General features: G+C 37.3%; 1 protein-coding gene across 7 annotated transcripts in view; it reads left to right on the forward strand.

Annotated features, from left to right (window-relative positions):
* The first annotated feature begins 3586 nt into the window (after positions 1-3586).
* Positions 3587-26165, forward strand: part of LOC129757466 (signal peptide peptidase-like 3) — a 106816-nt gene continuing 84237 nt past the window's right edge. The window contains exons 1-2 of one of the 7 annotated variants that reach the window (XM_055754691.1): positions 3587-4150; positions 14567-15191. The gene's annotated coding sequence lies outside the window, so the exon portion shown is untranslated. The other 6 variants (XM_055754693.1, XM_055754692.1, XM_055754698.1 and 3 more) reach the window with 6 other exon arrangements.

Raw genomic sequence — 26165 nt, forward strand, 5'->3', positions numbered from 1 at the left:
GATAGAATAATTTTAAAAAAATCTGCTAAGCGTAATTATTATCATACAACTTTATTTACGCTTGGAACGAAAGTATTGACTGCACTAACGGACTTCGAAATTCCTTTGATCATATGAGCTTCCGGTTTTTTTGCTGCTTTTCCGACTCCCTTTAATCGATTTTTTTTTCAAAGCGTTAGGAGTTAAATAATTAGGAAAAATGTATCCTGAGTAAAAAAAACATTTATGCCTTGAACAGAACAAAATAAATGCTTGAAATACCAGAAAAAAGTTATCAATCTGAATGATTGTGGGGCAAATGCAGATAAGTGCCTATTTGATCAAGTCATATAAATTTTCCCAACAGTCCAATGTAGAAAAAAGTTAAGGCATAAAAATTTGAAAAAAAGCTTCGCGGGCCGCACAAAAAGGTCTCATGCGGGCCACATGCGGCCCGCGGGCCGCTAGTTGCTCACCCCTGATCTAGCACACACAGTATGATGAAGGTTGACAGTTTTAGCATTAGGAAAATGCCAGCCGGATATACCTTGGAATTGTACGCCTCAATGATGCAGCACTTGCATGTGGATGGATCTTTTCAAAGAACTTAGATTGCACTTGGAGATTCTACCACAGAGAACCAGAGTTCGGGCTGGAGCCCCAACCGTGTGTAAAAATACCAACCGTGATTTCAAAATAAACGACGCCATTTTTGCAACTTAGCTAAGAGCCACCAGATGTCGTTACCGGTACTTTTATTTTTTCCATTTTTTCTACACGCTCAGACGATAGTACCTTCAACGAATGAAAAATGCACTCAAAGCCAAATTTATTTTCAGTCACTCAATCAGGTTTTAAAATAATTGTAAGGTTTTTCAGTTTTTGGCCTGTTTTTGTTTTTGTGGACATGAAATTCACTTTATCAAGACTTAATTGAATTTTTTTTATAATTTAGAATAAATTTCGAGGATGAACACAAATTTTAAAATTCATTCAGTATTCTTTTTTCTTCCACAAAATTGTTATCTCGTTAGGATTGGTGAAAACTTGGCGCATGGTGTTATCGGATATCTGTAATTAGTACACACTAAGATTGAATTTTTGCGCTCAGGATAATGACTCTTTGAATCACAGGGAAGTTGGTCAATTTCGAATGGGAACCCTTCCGAATCTCGTGACGCTTCACAATTCCTTCATTACGGGATGAAATTCCTACGAGTGCACAGGAACTCGAACAATCGTCCAGAAATCGGGACAGCAATCGCCTGTATCACGTAAGGCTCATCTGTCATAGCGCGTTTTTTGTTGTGTTGTATCTTTCTGTCCTTCACTATCGTGTGCTGAGTGTACTGCAGCGATTATTTTCGACAGTCAGTTGTGAAAATTTTAAGTGCTGGTAATTTTCACCATCTTTCAACAGTCAGCATAGCTGTGTGAAAAATGTGTCAAAATTTAAGAAATTCCTCCAAACCGGAAGGTTCCGGTATTTAAAAAAAATAAGCTAATCAAGAAACCGACGACAAGGTCAGCGTATGTGGTCCGATCAAATAGCGGCACCTTTCATCAACAACAGCCCCAGAAATTAAAGTTGTAGTTGCGAATAACATGCGACCGGGACTAGGTTCCAGCGCAGTTAATAATATCAGTTTTGGAGAATCAGGCTGATTCGGACCTTTCCCCCCGCGTGTGATCTTGGCCAGCACCCCGGAACGAATGCAAGGTATATGTCAGGCTCGCACGGCGCTTCGGTAAGCATGAGTGCCATCCGGCGTTTTATTAAAAATTTCAACAATTTTTTTACAGAGAAGGTGTTCCGCCTGTGTATTTTGTAGCGGTTATGAATGTGTGTCCACATTGGTAAATAAAACTTAAAAAATGAAAAAAAAGTTCGAACATTTGAAAATAAATTTCAATCTTTTCGTCAAGAAATTGTGTTCTTTTTTTCTAATATCGCATTGGGATAAATTTTAAAAATAAAAAATGGGAGGAAGGAAACCTAAATTGATGAAAAATCTCGGGAGAAAGCCTTTTCGAACTCACAGGAAAATTTAAACAGTCCTGCCAATTACAAGAAAACACGGATTCGAAGCTACAGGTGAATTTGACAGTTGTTTTCCTGAGCACTTTTTCTGTCCCGAGATTTGTCCTGTAATTTCAGCTGTTGAAAATACAGGAGAAAATCGTTCCGACCACAGGAGAAAAGATTAAGTGTGTATAATAGAAGGGGGGAATATTTGAAGAATTTATAAAATTTTGATATCAAGTTACTTTAAAATGCCTATTGCTATTCCCTTAAATTCTTAGGATTCTTAGGTGGCCGGGTAACCTCCATGCAATTACTTTGCCCTGTCTAAGAGGCTCAATTCGATATTAAGAAGCTATTCCAATTTTCGAATATTTTCGGAAGCAGGTACTAAAGTCCTATCCTGACAGAAATGACGCGATGTTTACATGCTAGAATTTCGCAATGTTCGAACGAAGATGGGTGGTGATACTTTCGATTAATTAGATTTGAAATGCTTCGTTATGAGTGAAATTTGATTAAAAAAAAATTGATCCTTTACAAAAAGTGGTGTTTATCCATTAGAGGGGTATCATAAATTAACACATCATACAGAAATCCTGCAGCAAATGTTTACTGAACTATTTTTGAAATTATAATTTATATTCAAACAGACACATAATTTAAATCTTATATGAACTTTCTCTTCAAACAACTAAATAATGTTTGCTTTTTTTCTCAAACAAAATCAGTGGCTCAATACAAAACGAGTACCAAATGAGGCATCATTGCCAAAAGAAAAAGATTTCGTTTAAAGCGCATATAATTCCTGCTGCAAATTTCATTATGTTTCTTTTTCTACACCCCAAAAAAAAGAAAATGAGTGTTGGTGCGACCTGGAAGCAAATTTTTGGTTATTTATGTTCTGAGTGTTCCAACTGTTGACAAAAAAAAATGGACAACAACAGCTGAGTCACTTAGCTAAGAGCCACTAGATGGTGCTGTTTTTAGGCCAATTTTAACGGTTTTAAAATGGCCGACGATTCAAATTCTTACACACGGATTCGACACATATTTGTTCGGGGCCCGTTCTCTGGTTCTCTGTGATTCTACCTAGATATGTGTGTGCTCGTAGTGCTACCGGTGAACAACTGCAACTTCAACCAATAGTGCAGGGGTGTCAAGTAGCATAGCAAAGTTAATATAGTAACGCGGGGTAATACCACAATAGATCAACTAAATGGTCTCAGTGTACTCTCTCCCCAACAGGAAAAAATAGTGCAGAATGTTAAAATGAAAAAAATTATAATTAAGCCAGTTTTTCTGTCAGTTTGTTGTTGTTGTTACATAGGACTGATATGCGATAATGGAACCGGGACGGGCGTACACCAATACTAGTGCGCTACCACCCCCTTTTGGTGTCGCAGTCAAGCCTGTATGTGTTTTCTGGTGCTTGCTTTACTGCCTGACTAGTCCTCTTCTCGCCCTCAATGCAATCTGCCTGCTAGCTCTCGGCTCATGCAAACGGGATGGTGGTATTTTTTCGATCGGTGTTGTTGGATACCTCCTAACTAACCATCATAATCGCATCGCACCGTACACGGCAAGTGAGGGAGAAATATCAGAGACACGGTCGGTCGTCTGCTGCTCTTACAACATGTAGAGACTAGAGACTATGTTGTGGTCTGGCCTCTGCTGGTGTGGTTTATTCGGTTGTTTCGTTCGTTCGTTCATTCGTCTCCGCGGACGGAGTTGGGAACTGAAGTTGTAACTGAATTGGTGGAGTCGCGAGTTTTTGTAGCCTTGTGGACCCGTCAGTCAGTCAGTCACAGCCAGCCAGTAGTGGGTCTATCCGTAGCCTACTGCTCTGTGCCGTCGGACGAGTTCGAAGTAGCGCGATCGCCATTGGGAAACCTTTTCAGGTCGTCGTCGTCGTCATTGTTGCAATCCAATCTGTGAGTACGGACGGGAAGGATTGTCCATTAACGTACAGTAGACAACGGATCCATAGTCTCTCGAAAAACCCTTTTTCCATCGACGGATTTTTGTGTAAAGTTTGAGTGACCGAAAACAGGAAAAGAAAAAACATAAGGCTTCTAATTGGCCATTTGCTGGTGTTTTCTTTTCGTCATCCCCACCCTCGGGAAAAGGAAAATTTAGAGCCAGTAGGTGAGTGGGGAACCTGATAGGGAGGAAACTTTTGACAGAGCATTTTCCTGGGCATAGAATAGCTACTGTACTGTCAAGTACGATTGCTGTATGACAGTAGTATGTGCTACAACAAGCAGAGTTTCTAATTTCGCTGCTGCCAGCCAGTAGTGTACAAGCAGCAGTCTCATCTGCAAACTTGCGAATACACAGCGGTGCGAATTGTTAGTCCCTTATGTTTGGTGTGTGGATGGATAGTGTGTGACTTTTGCAAAACCATCCGAGGGGTGAAAACAAAACAAAAGTTTGTGCCACTGCCCACTCCGAAGGAGTCGAACGATTAGATGCGAGAAAAGTGAAACACCTTTGTTGGTTTTCGACGGAAAAAGAAGCGATTCATAAAAAAGATACATATCTTCTCGCCTTCTCGGATGTGTGGTAGTTGGTAGTCATGAAACGAAAAAGAGCAAATTCCAGTTTTTTTTTTGATTAATGGAAAAGCCTAACGCATAGAGCCGTGCTGTGTGCTGCGTTTGTGGGTGAGATAAATTAGAAGGAAGGGGGTGTGTAGTGTGGCAATAGCGAGCTCTGGTGCTCTAGAGAGGTGCAATAGACTAGGTTAATGGTAGGTAAACTATAGTGAGAATAGGAGTCAGCAGCTTGTTTGTGTTGGTACGGCTTCGATCACCACTTGGAAATACACAAAAGCAACCCCCCAAGAAAACTATGATCTCAAGCAATCAACTGCAATGGAGGAGAATGAATCTAACCGGGCGGGCGGGCGGGCTAGCCTAGAAGTTGTTCTGGAAAAGCGGTTGCTTGCGGTAAGCCTCTAAATTCAGCAAGCAGAACATCATCCGATGGCTGCTGAACTGAATGATGTCGAAATTGTGTGGACAATGACTTCTGAATGCTCTGTTGTTCTTAGTAGAACAATCATCTTGCCTAACGCACCGGAGAACAACTTCATTGTTTTGCTCGTAATGCTACTGATGAAAAGTTCCCAATTAAGAATTTGACACCTTGATATTATTTTGAAGATTCTTTCTCAATCCCAGTTACCTATTTCATTATTCTGAGTTCTTAATCTGTTACCTACTAGATTTAAATTTTAAAATTTCATATTTAACAAGAAAATCTTTAATAACGATACAAATTGATTCACTTGGTTCTTGATTCAGATTCTGAATTTCAGGAAAATATTTATTTTATTGAAATTCTAACCATTCGAGGCCCTTGGAGCCGAAAAGGTAAAAGTGCTTAAGCCTATGTTGAAAAAAAAAAGAAACACGCTTTTAAATTGTCATGTTTTGTCATTTTCCATATATTTTTAAAAAATTTGTATTTTTCTTTCAAACATTAAAATATGTAAATAAAATTTAAAAAATCTGGAAAAATCACCAAATACAGTTCAAAAATATGAAAAAAAAGTTTGACATTATTAACACTAAATCGACCATTTTTTGCACTTATGCAAATTTATTCAGATTTGTGATAATGAAATTTAATTTATCCTCTATGAAAATTTGGTATTCTGATGTTGATTATATTGATACTGGATGTTGATCCCTTTATTCGAAACTCCTTTGACTCTGGATTCTGTCAGAAATTTTTTTTTCTTTGTCTGGATCCTTCCAGAAGTTTCAATTTCGAATTCTAATACTGAATTCTGTGATTCAGAATAATTATTCCGATTCAGAATCTGAATTTTTTTCGTAATTCAGGATTTTTTTTTCAATTTTGCCTTTGAAATCCAGTCTTGAATTTCATTTCGTGTCTCCAATCTAATTTCTTTTATGTGAAATTTCGGGTTTGACAACTGATTGTTTCATATTGATATTACAATGTGTTCAATAAGTTCGAATACAAGCTCAAACTCCGTTAGTTTTAAATCAACTGGTCAGAATGGATTGTAATAATGAAATTTTAATAGAATCGTTTCAGGGACTTTCCAGTGAAAACACCTTAATGAAAAATCAATTTGAAGGTACCTTATAAACATAAAAATGGGTTACATTCAAGATAGAGCAGGCTGTGGATCACACTTTTATAAGGCATTTTCAAAATGTTCAATATTCAGCTATCGATTGCCAAAAAAACAGTCTGCTTGTCCCAAAAAGTCGATTTTGGCACGGAAGAAAACCTCTAATTTTCAAGTATTTGGCATGAGAAAAACTTCCCATAATAAATAATAAGGCCGAAGTTCTAGATTGAAAAAGCAAATATGATTGACTGACATACACAGTAAACGAAAATTACCGAGTTCGGTAATTGTTTTACCGAAATCCTACATGTGTAAATCGTTAAGGAGGGGGTAGGGTCTAACACTTTCAAAAAATCGATTTTTTTATTTTTATATTTTCTTATTGTAAAACATTTCAAGAATGTTGTGTCAAATTTTCAAGTCAATTGAAGCAAAACTGTAAAAGTTATAGGCCTTTATCTCCTCCTATCTAGTACTGCAAGAAAGCAAGAGCAGAAACTTCAAACGCGTTTTTCTCGAAAGCACATTTTTAAAGTCCGTGGACATCGTCATTTGAAAACTACTTATCCGATTCTTTTCAAATTTGGAACATATTTTCTACGTATAAAATACAAGACCCCTACGTTTTTCTTTTTTGTTTTTTTTTACTTTGGGGAGATTTTACAGGTGAAAAATGGCGGATTTTTTCGTGAAAAATCGTAGTTTTTGCTTCAAACAGCCACAAAAATTTCATAAATTTTTTTTAAGTTAAATAAAAACGTTGGGGTCCAGAAAAACATCCATTAAAAATATTTTGCTCTGATTTTTTGACTTCAGATGATTCTGTGCTGAGATACAGTGTCCACCGCAAATCCTGTTTTCTAAATGGCATCCTCGAAAGTGCTCCGTCACCGGCTCATTTTTCAATATTTTTCTACGAAAAAATTACTAAAGGCGGCATCCATAAATTACGTTACGCAAAAAACGCACTTTTTTGACCCCCTCCCCCCCGTTTGTCACAAATCGTAACGCTTCGACATACCCCCCTATGAAAATTACGTAACGCTGACAATTACCCCCCCCCCCCATCTTCTCATGATTTTCGAAGGTAAAAAATAATAATATAATTTTTTTAACGTTCTTTAAAACGGAATTATTATCTATCCAAATCGCTTCTTAGTACTCATTGATGATAACTCTCTGATAAAATAAATTAGTTGTCTTATTACGAGTTGCTCTGTGCTTGTTAACTGGTAATCTACCTTGTTTACTTTATTTTGTTCAAGCAGCATAACTTGTTATGCAAAATATACTTCACTTAGTAATATTCGTCAGAATAATCAAAATTGCTGATCGGAATAATCAAAATCAATTGAAAAAAAAATAGTAAAATTTTCGTCTTAAGATTGGGATGAGTTCTTGGGGTAAAGGTGCCTAATATTCGGTTTTCCAACGGTTATTTCACGGATATCCAATACACGTTTAGTCTATATTAGAATCTTTAAATAGGAATGGTTACAAACCAGTTCAATCTAGTTAATGCTTAAAAATTTTAAGGTGATTTTAGTTTGCTTATCAAAAAATCATGCAAAAATTGCATGATATCAAAAAAGCTGCGATTAAACTGAAATTTTTTAGGAAAAAAATCGTTACGTAACGATGAGCATACCTCCCCCCCTCCCCTATGTCACAATTCGTAACGCTAGAGCTTACTCCCTCCCCCCCCTAGGAGCGTTACGTAATTTATGGATGCCCCCAAATGTTCTTTTAACAATGCTTTGTATAATGCAAAAAATTTGAATACATTTGTTTGAACGATAGCTCTAGAAAAAAATCGTGAAAATGGTGTTTTTTTATACCCGTTAGACCCTACCCCCCCCCCCCCCCCCCCCCTTAAACTGTTCGTAATTTTTTCGGTAAAAAATAAACGAACATCGGTAAATCGATTCTTCATTTACCGATGTTCGTTTGTTTTTTACCGGAAAAATTACCGAACAGTTTAACGATTTACACATGTTAGGAGTTCGGTAAAAAAATTACCGAACTCGGTAATTTTCGTTTACTGTGTAGATTCTTTGGATTATAAACTATCGATTTAGGTTTATTAATACCAAAAATTTCGACCCTACTTTGATTCTACTTTGCACATAAAGTTCAAGTGTCTCGGAAAAAATGCTGATAGCGTTCAGTTCGTTCTGGTCGAATCCCGGCCATTTTCTCCTGTTTCGGTTTTAAACTCATCCCTGATTTCTTGCAGATTTTTTCAGTAACTAAGCCACCTAAACTTTTTTATAAATTCTGTTAAGGAAATTTTCTCCTCAACAACTTCGACGGAGACTCTAACTTCGTATGTATCTTTTAGAACAGAAAAGTTATAAGCTGGTGAATAGAAGTCTGTCTCTTGACGTTGAAAAATAAAACAGGAATTCCGGAAGAGTTTCCGTATTATCCATATGAAAAATGCAATCGTTTGCTAGCTTTGTAATTCGGCTCGAAATTTTTGAAGTAGAAAGTCACGCTTGAAGACCAACATTTAACGCTATTATCTCTATTTTTACTGTTTTCTACAGTATTAGATACTTGTGAAAACAGTTCATTGAACTAGTATTCTGAGCTCAGCATCAGGTTATGCAGAAACTCAGCGTTGTAATTTTAGTTTGAGGTTTTACCTTTTCCCCACTGATTATAAAGTACAGATGACAGTGGTTCAATCCCTTTTATTCAATGTGACCACTTTCTACAACTGTAGTCTGCACCCCATTTTGTCGCATTTCCTCATGACAGCTATCTTTCCGATATGTGTTTATTGTTCACATATTGATCCAAATGATAGGTTAGGTAGTTGTTCTGTCGGAAAGGAGCAAAGAGCTGAAGATCACGATTCCTCAAGCTTCGAGATCGTTCGGTGAGTTGGAGTGCTTCTAGCAGTGCGGGGCAGTCGGTTCTTCACGAAAGCAGATCGGCGACGATAGAGACCCGTGTTGCGGTCCGGTGGGCTTGCAGCGTGTCGATGTCGATTAGGCGGCAGCATGGGGTCGGGTCTTGCCAGTTCAGGTTCCGGAGAGCGAGACGCTAAAAACGCCTCTCGATGGCCTCGATACGCTCCAAGCCATTTTGGTAGTAAGGGCACCATACAGCCCAGGCATATTCGAGGGACTATCGCAGTAAAGACTCTTGAGACAATAAATATCCTTCTTTTTTCAGGCGGAATAGAAGGCCCAGGCATCTGGAAGCTTTATCAACGATGTAGTTTGTGTGGATCTTGGTATCCAGCCGTTTGTTTGCCCAGGATCACACCAAGGCCTTTCACATGCTCAACTCGTGCAACTGCCTCATGTCCCAAAAAATAATCAGCCGATAGTGAGAGCCGCTTGCGTGAAATCGAAATTACCGTGCATTTGTTACGATTCAAGGGAAGGCAATTGACATCACACCAGGCGGAGAAGATGTTAAACTGACTCTGCAAGACGTTGACATTTTCGAGGCTGTTGATGGGTTGAAACAATTTCAAGTTGTCGGCATACGCCAGTTTATGTCCACCGACCGAGAAGCAACAGCACGTCGTTGAAGAAGATCAGGAATATTATGGGTCCTAGGTAACTCCCTTGAGGTACTCCAGAAGAGGCAGGGAATTGATTGGAAAATTATTCACCTGTTCATACAATAAGTTTCCATCCTACCAGGTAGCTATGGAGCCATTTCAGTAAAAAGCCGCAAATAGCGATACGATCTAGTTAGGCTATGGTTATTTTTTGGTTTACCTTGTCGAAAGCCGCGGGCAGGTCGGTGTAGATGACGTCTGTTTTAAATCCTCTGGCAAAGCTGTCTTGCACGGAAGACGTAAACGTCAACAGCTTTGTTGTCGTAAAGCGCTTAGGCATGAATCTATGTTGTTCGTTAGAGAAATAAAATTTGCAATACGAGAAAAATTGATCTAATACAACCAACTCAAACAATTTGGCAATCGCACATAAGGCAGGAATACCGCGATAATTGTTAACATTTTTCCTGTCACCTTTTTTGTGGACTGTAAACATGTAAGCCTCTTTCCGAATGGAAGGGAATGTGGATTCCGTGAGCGATGCTTGAAAGGAGTCAGCACATGTGGTATGTATCGCTTTAAGAAAGTCGTTGGTATGCCAAACGAACCTGCAGAAAGATTGTGTTTCAGCTTAGCAATCGCCTTCAAGATGGTATCGTCATCCATTAAGATGTGATGAAAGGAAGTACTCCGACGTAGGGCGTTACTGGCCGCAATAGTCAACTGGTCCGAGGATATTGAACCAGACTCAAAAGTACTACAGAATTTGTCAGTGGAGAGATTACGATTATCGCGGTCCGAAGTTGCAGACTTGTCTTCCAAAAACATGTAGGACGGTAAGCCGGATTCTTTCCGTTGGTCCTAAATCGTTTTGGGCCTAGTTTTAAAACCACGCTGTATCCGGGTAAGGTAGCCCTGGTAACAACGCGTGCATAATTTTTTATAAGCTGTGTTAAGTTTTCGATATTGGTTTTTGGCGTGAAGAAACTTGTGCCTCAGTAGCGGAGGGCTTTGTTCTTTAGTGCTTTCATTTGTCGCAACTCTGTCGTGACCCAGGGAGCAAATCGGTCAGTGGCTGCTGAGTGTTTTGGTACAAGACGATCGATGCTGTAGTTGATGATATAGGAGAACTTCATAGCAGCGGCGTTTGAATCGGATTATTCGAGTTCAGAATCCCAGTCCATGGCGTCGGCGTTCTTGAAATCGAAAAAAAGAATACCGGCTTCTTGATAGGGGTCACAAGTTTAGAAATTTCAAGCGTAAGCAGCAGTGCCGGATGTTGAAGAACAAGCTTAACTAGAGGCGCAGGAGTTATTCCAATCGTAGGCAGTTAGGATCCGTCGTTAACAAAACAGAGATCGATCAAGCGACCATCTCATTCTCGACGCTGTTAATTTGTTGAAGAGTTGCTGTGCTGAGTGAGTCGAGAATCAAACTGGAGAGCGTCGTAAATGAAGATCTCGCTGGATCAGCAAATAAAAAACCGCACTGGGAGGAACACCATTTAAGTCCGGGCAGATTGAAGTTGCCAATAATGAGAATGTCGTCCTCAGGAACAGTAAGGGAACACAATCGGGGAAGGCCGCGGGAAAAGAACTTTGCGAAGGTCGCGTTTTTTGACACGATCAGGGGGTATAAAACCCCGTCCTTCCAAGAACACAGAGCGATACGGATTAACACTAATTCCTGATCGTTCCATGATTCGTCGTCGATTAGAGTGGATCAGATTAGACCAGATCGGATGGCAATCAGAAATTCAGAACTCCGCCGCCGGTGGAAATACTGTTGTGAGAACCTCGGTTACACCGGAAGACTGTGTAGTCGGAGCTAAAAACCTGACCAGGAAGGGTTCTGTCGTTCAGCCAGGTTTCGGTGAAAGCCATAACATCGTTAGCTGGAGCATTTAAAAAAAATAACAAACATGCGAGGCTTCCGGAAGGCTGACCTATGAAAACTTCTCAACAGAATATTCTTCTTGTGTGAATTCTCTCGGCAATCTAAATCTGTTGTTAGTTTTGGCTGAAACTTTTTTTTTGTTTCGATTATAGTCGTTTTACCATATTTATGGCATTCGCGACTTTATATCAACGTTGCAGTTGGCGGACAGTTATTGAAAAACTTATCCGGTACAACTGTGTTCGATGTTTACTCTTGGGATCGAACTCGCGGACATCGGCTCAGAAGACAACGGACTCGCCAACTGAGCTATATCACAAGCCCTGGCTGAAACTTACCGTAATTGACCTTAACTGCCCAGAAACATAAAATAAGCTTAAAACCTCTATACGAAAAATGAGTTTGGTTAAAGAAAGTAAGGACACTCAATAATGTGAAAATATTGTGCTGTTGGCGTCCTCTTAAAACACAAATTTGAAATAAACTATGCAATAAACTATGAATCCCATATTCACATAAATGTAAGAATAACATTTCTCATGAACAACACGGATTCATGCCCAAACGCTCCACTACAAGCAACTTGCTGACGTTCACTTCTTTTGTGCTTGAAAATCTCAAACTGATGCCATCTACACCGATTTGTCATTCGACAAGGTGAACCACGAAATTGCCATAGGGAAACTTGGACGCTTAGGGTTCGGTGGTACATACTTTACTTGGCTGGTTTCGCAGTTATTTGATTGGGCGCAAATACCTTTTCCAGGCAGTTTTCTGTCTTCTCCGGTGTGCCACAAGGAAGTCATTTAGGACCGATTATTTTTCTAATCTATTTCAACGACGTGCTTTCACTCCTAGACGGCCCAAAACTTTGCTATACTAATGACCTTAAACAGTTTTACACTGTAAATGACTGCCACGATATTAATTTTCTGGAAAGTCAGTTCAACTTCTTCGATGCCATTGAATCGTAGTAAACGTGCAGTCATCAGTTTTTCTCGTAATCGGCAACCTTTGATAGAGGAATACTTCCTTGGAGAACAGTCCACATGCGTGGATCATATTAACGATCTTTGCGTCATTCTCGATCAGCGCCTGGATTTCAAGGCTCATACTAACTACGTATTCAGCAAAACATCCAGAAGTCTTGCTTTCATTGTATTGCCTGAAAAGCCTATATTGCAGAATTGTTCGTTCCATTCTTGAATACGGATCTGCCGTCTGGTTCCCCAACTACAAGAACGGTGCTGAAAGACTCGAGGCGCTTTTTGCGATACGCTCTTAGGCACCTGAACTGGTGTGACCCTTTTTGCTTACCAAGCTACGAAGATCAATGCCGCCCTACATACATTGACACGCTTCAAGCCCGTGCTTCTTTCGTCGACGATCTTTTGACATTGACACTAGACTGAGTCGATTTGGGACATTTTTGAATTTCTCAAACCTGGGTCTTAAAGCTTCGCTTTGGTTCAAAACTCATCTCTGATTTTTTTTGCAGAATTTTTAAGTAACGTTTACATGAGTAAATTTGGGCTTTCATGTTTGTTTTGGAAAATTGAATATTTTGTACTGAAAAATCAACATAATTTTTGTTTCTTCTGTGGAACCGAGCCTAACAATGGTTTTTGTGCCAATTTATAAATTCTCCAAAGGAAATTTTCCGCCGAAAATTTTTGTTGAAGACCGTAACTTCGTATCTAATTAGGCAAAAATGTTATTAATTGTTTAACAGGGGTATGTATTTTGGAATTGAAAAACAATAAATTAGATTGACATCCCTACTGAGTTGAATGCCTCGCGAAGTATTGAGTGAAAAGTAGTTATTCAACTCCTCGCTAGGCCTCAGCAGTGATGTCAATTGAATTTATTGTTCATCATTGCCAAAAGAAATGCCCTCATTCAAAAGCTTATAACTTTTTTGTCTAATAAGATACGGAGTTACGGTCTTCGACAAAAGCGTTCAGCGGAACATTTCCTTTAAAGAACTTATAAATTGGCACAAATACCATTGTCAGGCTTGGTTCCACAGAAGAAACAAGAATGATGTTGATTTTTCAGTACAAAATATTAAATTATGCCATACAAACATAAAAGTCCAAATTAACTCATGTAAACGTTACTAAAAAATTCCGCAGAACAAAAAATCATGAATGAGTTTTGAACCAAAGCGAAGCTTTTAAGACCCCAGGATTTGAGAAGTTAAAATGACCTCAAATCGACTGCCGAATCGGTTGATCTGTAATATGGACGATTCTATTTAAAGTTTTTAGCATTCGGAATTTACGATGTAATTTTTGGATCTTTTGATGTATAGTTCTCCCTTATGAATTAACATTAGCATCACAATTACAACGAGTTGATCTTTTTTCCACAGCTAACAAATTGCCAACTACCGCTAGCCTTGTTTAGATAGGTGCATATGGAATTCTCGTGTTTCTGGGACCCTACAGAGACGTTAAGAATAGACCCCCGCGACGGCCATACGTTAGTTGTTTTACACACCAATTGTATCAACTGGTACTGGTACATAGAAACATAGATATAGGTTGCGGACTTGAACAGAAAACGATCTTAAAGTCATTTACGGCTTATAAGGGAGTCGTGAGATAGGTATTTGCATGGTCGTCGGATCGAGGAAACCCATCATGGGTAGTAGGGCACACCGGCAAACATCTCGAATCAACAATACCCATTCATATGCCACATTATGCACCTCCAGCGAAGAAAAAAAAAACAAACAGAGGCCTATAGCTGCGGGGCGCTGGATTGAGCCCATAGATGAATGTGTCGTGGATCGTTTCTTCCGTTTTTGTGCTATAAATATTTATTTTCTAGAGCCAGCCAGCGAGCGGTTTCATTGGGTGTTTTTTTACCTTCTTTAACAAATTGCACCTTTTTGTGGGTAGATCTTGACTGGCGATTTTCGGACCCACAGAATGATCCGCATTTTGCTGGCGACATAATTCCAACTGCTATTATTTAATCAGCTGTTTTTTGGATCTTTTATTTCTTTCTCTTGTCCGTTTTGGACGCCAAGATTCGTGTTCGTCACAGCACTGAGCCACGCCGTATCTGTGGAATGATGATGGTGTATGGGCCTTCTCCTCTTTAGCGCTGAAAAGTGAAACTATCACAACACAACGAACTTCGAAAGAGAGCGAATGAAAAAAAAAACTACAAGCGATTCAGAAGAAGGCAACTCGTATTTTTGTGTTATTTCGCGCGGTGTGAATCGAAAGTGGATCAAAAGCTTCGCGGTGAAGTTGGGGGAGGAAGTTTTGCGGGCTGCAACAATTTCAGCAAAAAAAAGTTGGTGCCTGAAGAAATTTGAAGTGTAAGTGAGCTACCGACCGAGAGTGGTAGATATCTGCTAAATCCGAGGCGCTCGGCTTCGTAGTGGATCGGAAGAGAATTGCTGGATTGTTGTTGTGCTCAGCCCCGTAGCAGATCATCACGAAGCCAAAAAAAGTGCACTGGACGGTAGATTAGTTACGAGAAGAGGAAGCGCTCCGAATAAACAACAAAGCCTAAGATTGGAACTGATGTGCTCGGTTCCAGGAAATTGAACAAAATATAGGTGTACCATACGGAATTGACCATCATCGCATCGGTACCCGGAATTACCACTGCAGGGCCAGCTCGATTCAGTGATTTCTGAAAAGGTAAGTCCCAATTAGATCTGTATCTGTACATACCTATGTAATATTGGCTGCTAACCACATGCGCCAACTATTGAGCACATCCAATTTGGAACGCTTACTTTCGTTACGAAAACCGCCAAACTGAAGAACGCATTCGATGGACTCCATTAAGCCATCAAAAAGTTTGCCATCAACGTGATTAGTCGTTTAATCGAAACGCATTGAAGGTGTTTCATATTACGAAATACAAACAATCAGAATCGTAACATCCACTTATGGAATTAAGCACGCTTGTTGCTGCAAATTCCTCAGTTCAGCTATCCAAAGTTTCAGCCTTTGTAACAGAACTCAGTATCTCACTTAGATGTTATTTTTTATCACTTGAAAAAAATGACCAAATCCATGAACCATCTTGCCAGGTACTAGGCCCAACGAAAATTGTACTTATTTTACTACAACAAATTTCAGATTATACTTCTCTTCATATTTTTTTTAATTTTGAGGGGCTTTTGGCACGGACCAATGTGATCCATAAAGCTCCTCTTCTTCATTTTCTTCTAAAAACGAATTGATTAATTTTTGAGCCATTCAAAACTTTTCAATTTTATTTTTTCTCATTTTTCAGACGATTTCTAAAGTTTTAAAGTTATTCTGATAATCATCCCTAATCTGACTGGTTTAGCGATCTAGAGGATAAAAAATTAAAAAAAAATTATCTCAGATGTCTACCTTGAGATTTCTGTTGAAACTGTGTGTTGTAGATTTTACTCTCTAGCGCTCATAAAATGGGAAATCAGTAATTTTTACTTTGCAGATTGATAAATTTAACAATGCAAAAAAGTGACAGATATATGACAGGTATTGGCTATTCGTTACAGTTAATATGAACAATCAAAATGCATAAAAACAATGAAATTGTTCACGGTTGCCACTCATTCGGAAAAGTCGGGAAATGCGAGAAAAAGTCGGGATTTTAAATCAATCAGGAAAATGCGGGATAAAATCAGGAATGCCTCCAAGAAATCTGGAATTCTTGGTGCAGCTACTCAGTGAATGTTTTTCAGTACCTTTTATGCTCCAGTAAACTGAAAACTTGTGAAATGTACACTAAAACCATGTTTGAAAAAATCCACTTGAAATTTCGAGCAACTCAAAAATGACAAAATGGTAGAATTCCGTTCAGTTGTTACCAAGAACTAGTTGGTAGAAATATGAGACTTTTCCGTTCATATTTCTTTGCGGTCTGTAATATGTCAACTTCCGTTAATCTTTCATCTTCTCTTTTGTTAGAGTAATGGAATTAAGCCTATAATTGAAATTACAAGTTATATATTTGTAATTAAAAATGGAACTCCGATTACGAGTCGATATCTGCAAATGAAGTCAAGTCAGAGATTCGTTTTTTACCTTAGAAAGATTTCTGAACCGACGTAATAATTAAATATTATTTTCTAATTTATGCTAAAATTTAACATGATGAGCTTTAGTGAAATTTTTAAAGAATATGTGATTTGGTTTTGACCAGGCCGAACTGAGCGCCATCGCCCTGAAAAAAAATAAAAACAACAGAATTTGAATCTCATTTACAAAACCAAAATAGCGAATATGAAGATGACAACTTGTTTTTTTGATAAAATCTACTGATTCAAATCTTACAATTCATAGCATTTTTATTATTAGGAATCATTTATACATTCAACTGAAGTTTCTCGAAAAATGTTGATGAGGTTTAGTTCGGTCTGGTCGAATTTCGATAATTTGTCCTCCGGTTTAAAATAAAAAAAAATCAGCAAATACTCAGATGAAATATTTAGGAGTAAGAAATGTAAACTTTGCAGTTGTATGGATAAAATCAACGAGGAATCATCAATTAATTTCTAGCCTTAATTTACACGGTGAAATCAAACCAGTTTTTAAACTGAATTTACTCCTTGAAAATTAATCTATTTTTTTAAAGCATAGGGTTTTACATGGAACAAAAAATATTCACATAAGATTCAAATATTACCTTCTTTGTGACTTGAATTTACTTATTTGCGGCTGCTTTGAATCATTTATAAGAAATGTGCCATTTAATGAAAATCAGTTTTGATAAAAAAACACCTTTCTATCATTTTTATACTTTAAGAAGGTAAAGAATTTCCGATAAAAAAAATTCTTTAAAAAGCAATAAGTTTCTGATGGTAAATTCTTTATTTTCTCTAATATAATAACTGCTTTCAAAAAAATCATAAATTACCCAAATCGGTACTATTTCTGTTTGATTTCAAACTATGCGCATTTTCTAATTTTGCTCAGGTTTTTGTTCTTATTGACTTTAAAATTAGTTTTCTGCGCATGGTCATCATATGCTATTGTTTTTGCATTTTGTTAAAAAATTCTTTTAATTAAATCTCTTATTAAAAGTACAAAACCGTTGAATAGAGCTATTGACAATCGTTTTTGAGAATCAGGATTCAGCAATTTCGTGAGACCATGCGAGTCTTCAATATTTAATATTCTTCCCTTGAAAAATATTCTTCTCTTGAGAAACGAATCTTCTCTACAAAATTTTGATCGACAGATATTTGAATATACTGTCAATAATTTATTTTTGTTGCTTTTTTTTTTTTAAAATTGTTTGATAACACAAGGAACAGAAGTTTTGGCGCCTCTATTTTATATTTTTAAAGATTTTTTCTATCATCTCTAGTTTTGGGACATGACATTTATAAGTTTAAAAAAAGGCATTGATTTGACTTTTGAACCATTATTCATTATCTTCCATTGAATTGCAATCTTCTATTTGGTCCGCAATGTGTTAAGATAAAAGTTAAGGAAAACATTTCATTCTTTCACGTGTGCATTAGGGTGCCCCAAATGACCCGACATTTGAAAAAGTTTTGTGCTGCAGGCTTAAATTGATCCTAGGCGTAGTACATGTTCTCATACCAAATTTGGGCCAGTTCGAATCACGGGAATGGGGCGCTCAACGAGCCTAAAGTTTGTATGGGATTTTAGGACATTTTGTTCGGAGGAACACGAAAATTCTGTTTTTCATTAATAACTTTGGTCCCCTTCGGCCGATTTCTTTTGAAAACGGTTTTTATTAAAGCCTAAACTATGACAAATATTTCATCCGAAGACTGCATTTCGATTCAAGTTAAAACACAAAAGTGATTAAGCTTCAAAAAATAATTATCTTTTTTAAGGGTGATATTCATCACTATTAATGAGAGACACTGCTTCGAACATTTTGACGCAGCATAAACAGTGATGAATATCACCCTGAACAAAGTTACCCCATTTTTGAAGTTTATTCTTTTTATTATAAGTCGAATCGAAATGCAGTCTTCGGATGAAATATTTGTCATAGTTTAGGCTTTAAGAAAAACCGTTTTCAAAAGAAATCGGCCGAAGGGGACCAAAGTTATTAATGAAAAACTGGATTTCCATGTTCCTCCCGAACAAAATGTCTCAAAATCCCATACAAACTTTAGGCTCGTTGAGCGACCCTTGCCCGTGATCCGATCCGGCCCAAATTTGGCATGAGACCTTGTACTAGGCACAGGATTCACAAGCTTGAAATTTCTCATACAAATTTAGGGCAGTCTAGTCTCCCCTTACGTGATTTTTGAAATCATTAAGTCGATTTCTGACGAAAGGTGAGGTTGAGGTTCGAAAAACTGAAATTTTAAGCAGTTTAGTCAAATCGAGTTCGACTGAGCTGAAATTTTGAACACGTCAGTTTTATGGGCCAATTTACAAAACGTATATAATTCGTTTGCGAAATTCGACATGACCCACCCTAATGAACACTGTTTTCACACAGAGATATGAAGTGTTCATTTGGAACGCGAGGAAAGCAGATTGGTAGCACTCTGAAGTGTGCGGAAATGTGCACTGGAACGGGCGGAAATTCACCAGATGAGCAGCAAAATTCATCAAATGTGCGGCAGAATTCATCAAGTGTGAACAAAATTCACCATGTGTGCGACAGAATTCACCAAGTAAATCTTTGATTTTCGATTAACATGGGATTCGATGAATACTTCATACCTCTGTTTTCAAAATATAAAATTTTATGCTTAATCGCAGCGAGGTATGATATCTTGAGAGTTCTAAATGAAAGCTGAATCATGTCGAAACTATAACGTATCAACCTCAATGAAAAAAATCAATTAAAAGGACATCGATTAATTTTAGCTACAGATATCATGCGATATCCTGCATTGTTGAATCAATCTCATATGATAGATTTCCGGATGTTATTTACTTCCCGTGGGAAGTAACATCCGGAAGTCTTCTTTGTTGTTTTGACCGGGAGTGTCAAAACTTTCCACCGCTCTGTTATTCCAATGCAATGTACCGGAACAGCAACATCCGGTTACAAATCATTTTAACCATCTTTTAATTCCCTGAAAATTAAACGCCCTTGAATAAAAAGGATAAATTTGAGTTCGGCTGCCGAACTTAGTTTTGAGTATGCCTATCAGAACTTAGTTCCGCGATTGCCCAGTCGAACTCAAAGTTGAGGGCTGCCACTTAAGTCCTGTTTTGAACCAAAATAAATTAATTTTAAGTTAAAAAAAGGAGCGTGTGGCGTGTTTTTTCACCCTGGAGCAGGGTTGCTAACATTTTTTCCCCCAAATTCAGGGAGCTTTAAAAAAATCAGGATAAATCAGGCTAACATAAAATGATCGAGCTGAGTGCCTTTTTTGGTCACCGTTGTAAAATCTGGTGGTACTGATACACAGTACCGTTCATAATTCTTTCAAATTAGCTACATGCTCACTGCCACTTCAACCTTGAAACGTGATATTTTTTGTTTTCATGCCTTTTATTCATATTTTCTATCAAAGATTGATCAGCTATCGAACGTTTAACTTACATGTGGCAGATTTCGAAAGTTTTTGCAGCAAAAGATACGCAAGAACCGTTTTATGAACTTGATACACAAATTCAGATTTCTATAGAAATGTGAACGAATGTTTGCATACGACGATCATATTTTCCAGTCATTAATACTCAAGTAAATAACTTGGGGTAAAATGTACACTTGACTTTGCAACACAAATCAATCATTCATTCCGTTTCTATACTTATTATTTTGAACAATTGTTTGGGCGAAAACATGATATGTTTTTCCGTAAAACGTCCAGCTTTTTATAAGGAGTGTCGCAATATCTAAGGTGAATATTGTAGTTTGACTAAATTTCAATAAACTTACAAGTCATTTTATGAAGAGATTAACCATCGTAGTTTATATTTGTAGCTTTTAATTTATCGGCCTTAGCGGTGAACAGTGATGTCCTTTTTAGTAGGGACATCTAAAGATTATGTATTTTTTGTATACATTTTCACCCCGCTCATTTTCACCATTTTTCATTTTCATCTAACCTTCTATCCATCTGTATAAAAAAAATCATAATCTTAAGATTTCCCTACTAAAAAGGACATTACTTTTCACTGCTAGATAAATTAAAGACTTACAAGTACTGTTACATATAAAGTCGCATATATTTAAGAAATGTCAAAATGACTCAGATAAAGGTTCGATAACTCAAGGCAAAAAAAAAATCAAATTTTTCCGAGGTGCCAAAAATTTGAAATTAGATTTTGACTCATTTGGAGACGCTATCCTAATATGGAATTATGATTTTTTTTTCTACCAGCTCTGGTTTAAGAAATAACTATCGAAACTAGGAAAAATTCATTTAAGAAATTTTTGCACTTTTTCGGCAAATTTTCACGCAATAACCAACTTTCCCGAAGACCGCAGTTAAATTTGAAAGTTATAAAACAAATGTGCCTGAAAATGCTATAGCGTTGATAGAAAGTTTGAATCCAACAAGCGTGAAGTTTTTGAGTTCAAGGTTGGAGTGACGACGAGCAAGCATTGAATTTCTATTGAGTTTTGAACGGATCTGTACAAAGTTCTGCTTACTGAAACATTCAATTTTCTGTAGAATTAAAAAATCAGGCCTATTTCCAAAATTCAGGTTATCAGGGCCTTAAAATTCAGGCTGAGGGGTGGATGTGTGGTTTTGTATTCGGGTTATTTTCGAGTTGAGGACTATATAACACAAATACTGTTTCCTATACCACGTTCTATGCCGATCTTGTTTAAAAAAATAGAAATACCAATGCATACAAGCAAGATTTCTAGTATAATCTAACAGTTACTGATCATATCCGTATATTATATTGATTTCATCACTCAATTTTGAAGGTCTGTAAAATCTGGGCACTCTTATAAAAAATCTGGGCAAAATCTGTGTCTGACCAATATCTGGACGAAGTGTCAAAAGTCTGTGTTTTACAAACAAATCTGGGCACCTGGCAACCCAGCTGCCGTCATCGTGCTTTTTTTTATTATTTCAAAGGAAACCTAGGGACGCAACCGAAAAAAACCGGTCAGGGGGTTTGCAATTTTCGGCATGGGATTGATCGGTTATTTCGAGGCAGTTGCTGCTGTTCCACCGAAATAACAAAAAAACCGAAACAAAACGCAGAACTAAACAGGTTACCCTTTTTCCCTGCTGCTTCGTCGTTCCACGGATTGCCGGCTGCTACCGGTCGGTAGGCAATTCAACTTCTTTACGTAATTGTCGCAAAAGGAACGACGCATGGTCCACTTTCGATTGCGGCCGACAAATCCAAGTAAAAAGCGAAATAAAATGTACCCACGACACGATGAGACTATGCATCGCATCGGACACACCGATATTGCATTTATTTTGCGATATATTTTGAATTACTCTTACTTTCGTTGAGTGGCACATTCGATTTTTAAGGGTATAATTTGGTGCTTTTATTTCGTCATTCGGTGATGACGATGACATAACACGAGGTAGAATGTAGGGATATTCCCTTTACCGGCGAAAGTAATGTTGGGGTACCATCGCGTAACTTTCAGATTGCACAAGCCCAAAACAATTATTGAATTACTTAACCCGTACCTACTGTTTTTATCAAGTCGGTCAGCTGGAGAGAATGGTCGCTGAAGTAATAACTTATAAAATGATAAATATATATAGATATGTATAAAATTATTACAAAAAAAGGATGCTTTAAAGTAAAATGAAGTTGAATTTTTGCTAATTTTGACTTTGATTCTATTTTATAATCCCATCCAATTGTAACGAATCATACAAATGTGGTTATTTTTTAGGACTCATTTCTTCTTATTTTTATAAAAACAACCTAATTGTAAATTACTGGTTCAATTTAGATTCCTTTCTGTTTTTCTACTTTGATTGTCGATTGACCAGGTACCGGTTTGTAATTAGTTGCAGTTTCTTGATTTGATAAATCATCACCATCGTAAAAATGTTTCTATTGGGCTTTTGCACAGTGCATTAGTATAAGCAAGTCGTTGGGCAAACCAATGTGAAAGCCCCATGTTAAATGAATACAAATCGACGAAAGAAGGATATTTTTTGAAGAATTTATGAAAAATATTTAAAAGTTTCTTTTGTACGAACATTTTTTAAAAGCTAGAACATTTTTCGACATGTTTGTAATATATTTTTTTTTATATAGTGAGGTTCTTTTTATAAAATGAAGACTTTGTACAGGATACGCGCATTTTTGTTGGAAGCAGGACAAATATTGCTCAAGTTTCTTAATCAATTTCGTGACGAAAACACTTTCTTCATCTTCCTGGTTCAAAATTTTATATGATAGACCCAAATAAGTGAACAAAGGATCTGGAGAAACCGTTCAATGAGCGTTACAATTAAGGTTGGCTTGTTTATTTCATTTTGTTTTGCTTGATTCCGCACTGATCTATATACATAAAAATGAATTTCTGTCTGTCTGTCTGTCTGTCTGTCTGTCTGTCTGTCTGTCTGTCTGTCTGTCTGTCTGTCTGTCTGTCTGTCTGTCTGTCTGTCTGTCTGTCTGTCTGTCTGTCTGTCTGTATAAGAGGATTTTGTGGAACGAAAAAAATGGGTATGATTATTAAAGATCCCGTCCTCCATTCAGCAGGGGGTGAAAGGGAGGACAGGGGGACTCTCTTATCAGTTTTTAGAACATATTAAGCAAAAAACAACCAGATTTCATAAGTTAAAAAAAAATTAAAAAAATTAAAAAGTTTCTGAAAATAACATTTGTTTTTGAAAGGTGTAGCAAAGCACACCGGGTCAGCTAGTATCCAATAAAATACTCACAGAATCGTTTCCACTTGTTAGGAAATTATCCGAAATATACTTTTTTCTTTTTTCGCATATAAAAACCTCTGATGTGTGCCCAACAGACCTCTTGCATGTGTGTGTAGCAATATCCCTATTATGGGATTTCTCATCATTCATTTAAGATACGCTTTGCCCAAAAACAAGTTGAATCGGCCGGATGATAAGTATGTTCGTAGGTAAATTTGTTACCAAAAAGTAGCTGTATATGTTGATTGTTTTTAAACGATTTAATGTATCATTGAAGTGAAGTGATAAATGGGCGTGGATTTTATTGGTACTCAAACGGGTCTCTTGCTTTCTTTTCTCGACACGCTTGTCAAAAAAACCTCAACTATAGAGCTGGAGCGTGCATAATTCAACTGACTAGTTTGCCTTAGGATAAGGTGCCGGAATGTGGACTCGGAGGGCTCGAGTTCGGTTCTAGGTATGTGCATTTTTTTTACCACTTTTGTAGCTCTATATGGAGGACTGAAGTAAGCCTTGGCGGAAAAAGCAGCGAAAATTATTTTCTCCTGCCAAAATTAGTCAATTCTTTTAAAACTTGTTTTAGTAAATAAATTGTTGAAGAACTGATTGGCCCTTATTCTGCGCCGCGCATGACGTGACGATAGTCGAGTCACCCAAGTCACTCTATTCCAGTAGTCGGTTTAGGTGAGGAACGTCACGTCGGATGAACTTTATGAGTTCTTTACCCTATTCTCGTAGTCACCGTGGGTGAGAATTGTCGCATTCGGGTGACGAATTTAGGTGAGAATTGTCGGTACCTTTTCAGGTGGCGACGAGATAGAAATTTAAGAGAAAAATAATGCAAAACTGAATAATTAGACTCTTCATGTTTAATCACGTCAAAGTATGACGATTTTAAAAACAATCTGATTAATTTATTCGCAGAAGAGGAGAATTGTCAGAGGAGGCAAATTTTTATACAAAAATGCATATGTTTGCGTAGTTTGAATTTATATTTTTTTTTGTTTCGTAATTTTCCCCCCATCTCTATAAATAAATTAAACTCACAAATGTCCAGCAAGAAATGAGAAATCTTGTTTTATTTGTTTCCAAACTGTATTTGCAAACTGTGATTTGAAAATATGAAATTGGCCTAACAATAAATAATCTAGGCTAATCAGCTAAATCATTTTTCAGCAATCAAATCAAGCAAAATTCTGCTCCAAAATAACATTAGTAATTTCTACACTCATTAATCCAAATCTGCCAAGAAAATAAACTCGTTTGCGATGTTGCTGACCGACAAAAGATGCATTGGCTTATTGGCGTTGCTGAAAGAGTCGGTAATATTTTCACTAGGCGAAAAGCGCCGGTTGCCTTTTTGAATCATCATCTATTAATGTATTCGGTAAATGCAAAACTCCTCCACCAGGTGCCTGTAGAGTTGATTGACTTACTGGTTCCTACCAGCGTTTGATAGTTTTTTCCACATACTGCTGAAATGAAAACAAAAGACAATTTTACTTAAACTGTTTTACTAAACAGCAACTTATTTAACCAACCTGAAACAGCAGCTAAGGTTTCGTAGATATCCGAAAGTTTAACACTGGTCTTTTAAGGCAATAGCCATCCACTTCTGCGTTTATGTGGATTTTTTTCTCCATTTCGGTGCTGTTTCCGGGCCCACATTGAGCTTGTACAGCAATTATGATCAAAACTCCACTTTTTGCAGCAAAATTTGTCCCATTTTTCGTTCCAATCAGCTTGCTGAAACCGTACAATCCGATACTGGTCCCGGAAGAAGTGAAATTTTCACTCGTTATTTTAAAATTCAATTTCCAAAACTCGAAATGTAAACACCGGCACAAGCGATCAGCGCAAATTTCGCCATTTTGACACATGGGTTCATTCAGTCACTCACTTCTGTCACTTTACCCCCATCGACTCCGGGAATAAGGTGACAGAACTCACGGTGACTCCGAGGTGAGGTGACAATCCTCACGTCACGCGCGGCGCAGAATAAGGGCCATTGTAAATTGTACCTATAGTTTAGAGCACATCATCAGCAGCTTATTAACGATCAGTTCGGTCAGGTCTTTGGAAAAAACCAAAGTTCCGTCCGGTGGAAGCTCTGGCATTGAGAAGATGGATTAATTAAGGAGTCCATGGATTTACGGAAACTTCAGAGCTAAGTATTTTCAAAATCTTCTTAAATCCATTTGAAACTATTTAATATTTACGAAGAATGGGCAACTTAAAAGAGATGCATTGAAAGGATAATAACCGTAAATGTTTTTGAATACGTTATTATTTTATTGTTTTTTTTTTTTGTACAAGTGATTTAGAGGTATTTTTTATGTTTACATATTTTTTTAAAAACGTTCTTTCGTTCGAAAAAAAAATAGAAATTTATAAGTAGTGGAAACAATTTCCAATACTATGTTCATTTATTTATATTTCATGCTTCTCTAAAGAAATTTTAAGTGGATAAGGGGGAAAATTCTTGTGCCATACTATTCTTGAGTAAACTCAAGCGTTTGAATCATTGTCAAACAAGAACATGACAGGTTTTGAATTTAATGTTAGTTGCAAAAACAAATCCAATTTTCGAAAATTTATTATTTAATTCAGCTTAACAACTCATTTGGTTTGATGGTCGAGCTTTTTGTTTTTGAATCTCCATTTACAGATCTCATTTTGAAGCAGTTGTTCGAAAAAAAAAAATTTTTTTTGAACAATTCATAGGTAATTTGAATAATTTAAACAAATCATTTGTTTTCGGAAGGTGTAGCAGAGCACACCGGGTTAGATAGTTTCACCAATGATTCTTCTTCTAAGCTTTAGCGGAGCATTCGAAGAATAAAAGAATATA

This window comes from Uranotaenia lowii, chromosome 3, assembly GCF_029784155.1.
Source record: "Uranotaenia lowii strain MFRU-FL chromosome 3, ASM2978415v1, whole genome shotgun sequence".
NCBI classification, from domain to species: Eukaryota; Metazoa; Arthropoda; class Insecta; order Diptera; family Culicidae; genus Uranotaenia; species Uranotaenia lowii.